Genomic DNA, 6,479 nt, shown 5'->3' on the forward strand with positions numbered 1-6,479 from the left:
CAGGCTATAAAGCACTTTCTACTTAAAACACACACACACACACATATACACATCGCACAACAGGTTGGTAGGGCACATGCTGACATCATCCCCATTTACTGTCTACATAGGGTTATGTCCACATGACATGGTAAGTCAAGGCTATGCTGATAGTGGGTTATGTCCACGTGACATGGTAAGTCAAGGCTATGCTGATAGTTTTGGCTGAATGGCTTAAAGAGAAGACATGAGAGAGTTGTAGCTGTTGGGGAGATTAATTCTGACTGACGGAGGGCATGAACGAGGTTTCCTGGAAGAGCCAGAACTTCCTTCAACCAGGTTTTAAGAATCCAAAGAACACAAGTTCAGGTGAAAAGAAAGAAGCTGAGCATTATTCTGAATGTCACACATACCTAGGAGCTACAGAGGTCTCAAGGAGTTCACCAGATGTTCACTGAGCTCCTAGTCAGCATAAACCATAGAGGGTTAACCCCAAGGGGGAATCTCAAAAGGCAGAACACCCAGATCTCCTCCTCAAGATGCTTAAGATCTGGCACAGAAAAGAAGACAAGGACATAAATCCAACAATATAGGAGAGGAAAGAAAGCTAAATAATCCTCAGGGAATGATTTATTTTAATGTTTAATAAAGAATAATGTTATGGAGAAGGTGACATTTGCACTAGATTGGAGAAAAGCACGTAAGTTAGAGTTCTGATCTGGACATATATCTCCTAGCTAGGTGATTTGGGGTAAATTGCTCCCTCTTTCTGAACTTGAATTCCCTTTGCTTTTAAGACAAAGACCAACCTAATCAAGGTGTGGTCAGCCTGCATACTCATAGCATTGGCAAAACAGTCAGCGAGTCATGTTGCTCTTAACTGGTATAAAGGGAGTTGGTCAGAAAACACTGCTGGATTATTTCCCAAGGGAAGGTCTTCATTGCATACCTTCCTTCTCAGTTGATATAAAATGTGGCCAACTGGACAGTGATTCTGCAATTTCTGGAAGAATGAGCATTGAAAGCATTGGCCATGATGTGACTCAAGCCTCTTCTCAAAGAAGCCACAAGATACATTTGTCCTGGAAGTCAGTGGAAGGGGTTATCAAGTGCTTTGCTTTCCGTCAGGCAAACCGTGATGATATGAAGAGAACGCCCACCATTGCCCATTTCTGATTTCTCACAAAGCTTCCTCTTCCACAAGATTATGGAGATATTTTATTCCCATTTAAAACAATAGAAAGCTTACAGGTAGATTAGAGGCAGACCAGCCAAAGAGTTAAGAATGTGGACTTTGGAGGGATATAGACTTAGGTTCAAATGTGCCATAAAACCCAACCTACTGAGAGTCATTAAAAAAAAAAAAAGCAAAAAACAAACAAAAAATGCAAAACAGGGATAAAAAAACTACAGATGATGGTTTTGTGCATGAAATGATATTTAATATCCATAACCCCTGATGATACCACCTCCCATGACAAATCATAGTTATTAGAATTACTAGGATAAAAATAAACATTAATAAAATCACATTTTGGTGCAATTTTTTTTTTTTTAAAATGCAGTTTCAGTCAGTGATCTTCATCTTCAACTAAAACTCTAAGCAAAGAAGTGTCTGGAGCACCTGAATTGGGCAAAAGGAGCTCCTTGGCACAAGTCCGAGGACGAGGTCGGATGATGGAAGCTGCTCTTTTAGCTTCCAGTCACAAGCCTGCGGGAAGAGTACGAGAGGACGTTCACTTTAGAGCCACCCACTTACAGACACAAAAGCTTCAAAAAATACAAAGGAAAACACCTGGAGCCCAGCAAGAGTGGTCCCTAACCTTGTCGTCTGCAACCCCACCTTGGCAAACAGTAGGATCCCTTGCCCCTTTTCCCCACGGCTTTGGAGAACAGGCAATAATTACACCACAGACTTAATTTTTTTTTTTTTCAGACAGAGCTTAGAGATGCTAAAAAAAAAGAAAGAAAAATTCAGACTGAAAGTTATTTTTTTCTAATATGAGTTAAGACAGAATGATAGAAAGCTGAGAGCAATGTGGATATAGACTGGGTTAAAACCTACCTCTTGGTCTTGTGAAGAGAAAAGTTAAACCTTGGTGTCTGACACACAGTAGGTGTGCAGTACGGGCGGGCTGTTATTCCTGCCGGTGTCATTTCTTGCAGTTGTCAACTCTGGTCTGTGTGCTGAATTAATATAATCCAACTACTGTTGGGGAGGAAGTAAAGAAGCTAATATTTATCCAGCACCCACTGACATATGTACTAGTCACGATGCAACATGATATCTTTCGTCTCATTTAATCTACCAGATAACCTCATGAAATCTATAAAAATGAAAAATGAGATTCGAAAGGTTAAGTGATTCTTTCTAGCCCCTGGAGCTAGAACACGGAGTGCTAGATCCAGATTGGCTGGGCTCTCCACTGTTTATTTAGTCTCTGAGATTCAGGGGTTTTGTTGCCTTTTTTTTTTTTTTTTTTTTTGCTCCTGTAAAATGGGATGATTATTGGACTCCTCCATAAGCTTGTTATTAGCATTAAATAGAATCTTTCCTATAAAAATCATTTCAATATTGCTTGGAACCTACTGCACATTGAACAGAGGTAAACTGTTGTTAGAATTGTTCATTTAAGCAAAAAGAGAAGATTTGAATTGGATTTCTTTTACTCCGGATATAGTCCCTATATATGGAATAATTAAATTGAATAGTACAAAAGCAGCAGCTCTGGGCAAAGCACTGGGCTAAGCATCATTTGGGGAAACACAAATAGGAATGCAACAGAGTCTCTTCCCCACACGGAAACGGGAGACCAGCAGATGTGCAATTAAGTGTGATGGTTGGGTTTGGGGATGTGCCCAGAGAAATTTAGAGGAAGTTCTCTGGAAGCCCAGAGGAGGGAGCCCTTCAGACTGGTGAGGGAGGGGTGTGGTAACAGAAAAGCTCCTGAAGATCCTTGCCCCAGGTGGGTTCTAATCTTGAAAGAAGGACATAAACAGGACACCAGGAACAATGCAAGATCCTATCTCAGGGAGTTCCAGATTCTACTACACAGACAATGCTTGCCTAGGAATTCTGAGGTGAGTGTAATCCTGGCTTGGCGTACGGTGGGGCTTGGCTGGAGATGAGAGGTGACACAGAAGGTCATAATATGCAGAGCCCTAGAATGGAAGAGAGGGTGCTCATTTATGGAGCACCTACTGTGTGACATACAGCCCATCGTCCTCACCACAGCTGTGTGATAAAGCCACTGAGACTTAGGGAAATTCAGCGCCATGCTGACGGTTATAGGAACCCAGGTCACAGTGATGTGTACTTAAAATAAAAAAAAAAAAGATTTTATTTATTTATTTGTCAGAGAGAGAGTAGAAGCAGGGGGAGCAGCAGGCAGAAGGAGAAGCAGACTCCCCACTGAGTAAGGAACCACATGTGGGACTCGATCCCAGGACACTGGGATCATGACCTGAGCCAAAGGCAGATGTTTAACTCACTGAGCCACCCAGTCATCCCTGAGGTATACTTTTTGATGTGTATATGAACCACTCTCACTCATTCAAACCCCTCCCAAACTTTAGGACACCACTTAGATGTTACTCTCCTAACTTCCCATAGACCCTTACACCCTCCCTGGCAAAATATCTTGCTTTTAATTATTACCAAATAAAAGGAATAATGAAGGTGTGTATCCTAAGAGTGAAGGAACAGAATTATTTTTTTTTTCTAAAAAGTAGTTTTTAGAACAAAACTTTCCCCAAAACAAGGAACTCCTTGAGTGGGAATTGGAATGGAATTGACTAAATATGGGATGATCCAATGGGAATTACTAGCATACTCTAATAATTAGTGGCCCCATTACATTTCAGATTTGGAAGCGATCTTAGGTACCTACCTTCAACTCCTGTTCTTTCATTTTATGTAAGAGCAAAGAGGTCAAATGTCCATACAGGTCAGAATTAAAACCCGAGTCCCCTAACTGTCCAGTGAATGCTCTTGGACTATAAATGATGAAAGGACAGGGGACAAATCTTGAAAGACCAAGGGATGTAGTAAAAGAGGGATAGTGGCAGGTGTTATGTATCTCATATAAAGAGATAAGAATGGCCTGCAGTGACAGTGATTAGGGTGGGTCATAGACCAAGGGTTATAATTCATTCAGTCGTATTCACTCAATTAAAAGCAAACACATATATACATACATGTATAAAAGTCAAACTGGCTGGGGTGCCTGGGTGGCTCCGTGGGTTAAGCCTCTGCCTTTGGCTTAGGTCGTGAACTCAGGGTCCTGGGATGGAGCCCCGCATAGGGCTCTCTGCTCAGCAGGGAGCCTGCCTCCCTCTCTCTCTCTCTGCCTGCTTCTTTGTCTACTTGTGATCTCTCTCTTCTTGTCAAATAAATAAATACAATCTTAAAAAAAAAAAAAGTCAAACTGGCTTCTGAGACAGGTGCAATAGAATAGTAAATGTGTGCTCAATGAAATGACAGATGAAAGGCTTTGCCACTTGCTCCAAAGCACTTAGGGACTGAGAGCAAGATGCTCTGAGGTTGTGCTACTTGGATCTGTCCCTTCATCTTCATGTCTGCCACAGGAGAGAAATGAACACTTGGCCTCCTGGATCTTCATATGTCTTTAAGAACCCAAGGGCACTTGGCACTTGACAACGGCAGTGGATTAAATGGTATTCACAAAGCATGTTTATAGTTTACAAAGTATTACACCCCAGAACTTATTTTGGTCTCAAAATGAATCTGTGAGATATTCCCATTTTAAAGGTAAAGAAGTAGAAGTTTCGTGAAGCACATGGCTAGAGCAGGGCAGAGCCCGGACATGTGTTGGAGTGACTGGGGACTTAGAACTGTGTCTTGTGTCATGACTCTTTGCGGGAAAGTTGACAAAGTCCCAAACATCTAGGAATATTCAAAATTATTGTATACAATGACTGAGAAGCCCCTGGAAGAAAGACAGTTTTCCAATGCCTAATTGCCACAATTGAAGTGAATTCGTAGTCATGTTCCAACCTCTGTTGGGGAAAGAGGGGGTTTTTGCAGGATGTAATTTACGGAGTTCACCATAGATCTTTTTTTTTTTTTTCCTTTTTTTATTGAATGCCAACCTCCTGATTTTCATAGATGATTTGGAATTGCAGAAAGTGAATGATTTGCTCGGGCAAATTCCATTATCTATGCCATTGTACCTCCCAAGACCTTTTCCTTTCAGACTGGAAACACATTTAATATAGTGTCATTTTAATTTCATAACTGGAGAAACTGAGTTCAAACATTTTTGGCCTTAGAGCCTATGGCAAGTACTTCCCAAACCAAGAAGTTCTGAATCTGGGATCTCCTGTTTTCTGAATAATACCATAATCCCTACATACCACATTTCGGCTTTTATAGAGGGGATGTCTGAGTCATTTGCTCATTCTACAAATCTGCATACTTTCACCAACACATATTCTCCACTGGTGTTCACTCTCCCTGAAGTGTACAGGAATGATCCCAGCTCTCCGGAAGAATCTGGAGCAGCCCTGAGGACAGGAGTGTGTGGGGAGGAAAGTCCCTGGTTCGTGGAGCAAATTTCGCCTCAGGCTCCTAGCATGCTGTCCACACACAAACCTCACACAGCATATTTTTATCATGACATTATTTGAACATACTGGTAATTAATAATTTGTAATACCACTACTGCTAACTCATTTTGAGTTATTAAACACTTGGAAGGACCAAAAAAAAAAAAAAAAGAGAAAGAGAGAGAGAGAACTGTTTTGCCATAAGGGGGAGCTTTTGAGTTCCATAAAGAGGGGGGAAGAAAAAGAACAAAAATATATTACATATATGTCCCAGTTCAAAACAGATCCACAAAGCAGCAAATGGTCAGATCCTTACCTGTGACTTGAACAGTTTCAGAGAACCTGAATTTCTTAGGTTGAAAAAAGCAGGCAAATTACAATTTTTCTCTTTTTTCTTAATAGAAAACTACAATAATTTCCAACAGCCAATAGAATGTTTTTGAGGATTCAGGAGTATTTAGAGACCTAGTTGTGCTGAGTGTAAGCTTCGGAAAGGCAAATGCCTTGGAAAATGCCTTTCCCCTGGTTGTTCCTGGTGATTCTCTGAGGATTTTGGGGACAACATTTGGACTAGCTGAAGCCAGCACCACTGGGGGCTCAGGGAGGAGAAGGGATATTCACCACTGCATAACTTTAAGGGAATTCTGAGCTGGGAAAAGGATAGGGAAGGCGAAAGACAGGAGGGAAGGAGAAAGGAAAGAGGAAGAGGGAGAGAAAGGGAGTGGAGAGAGGGAGAAAAGGAAAGGGAGAGAGAGGGAGGGAGAGAGACTGAGAGAGAGAGGGAGAGACAGCATTACAAAAAATTCAGAGAATCAAGTTTCAAGACCCTTTCTGTGCTACAGAGAAGGATGAGGTTTACCAGCAGGCTGCGAAGGGGATCCTGAGCAAAGAGAGGGATTTTTCTCCCGCCAGGAGGAAAAAAAAATAATAAT

This window comes from Lontra canadensis, unplaced genomic scaffold, assembly GCF_010015895.1.
Source record: "Lontra canadensis isolate GAN:19392208 unplaced genomic scaffold, GSC_riverotter_1.0 scaffold30, whole genome shotgun sequence".
Lineage (NCBI taxonomy): Eukaryota > Metazoa > Chordata > Mammalia > Carnivora > Mustelidae > Lontra > Lontra canadensis.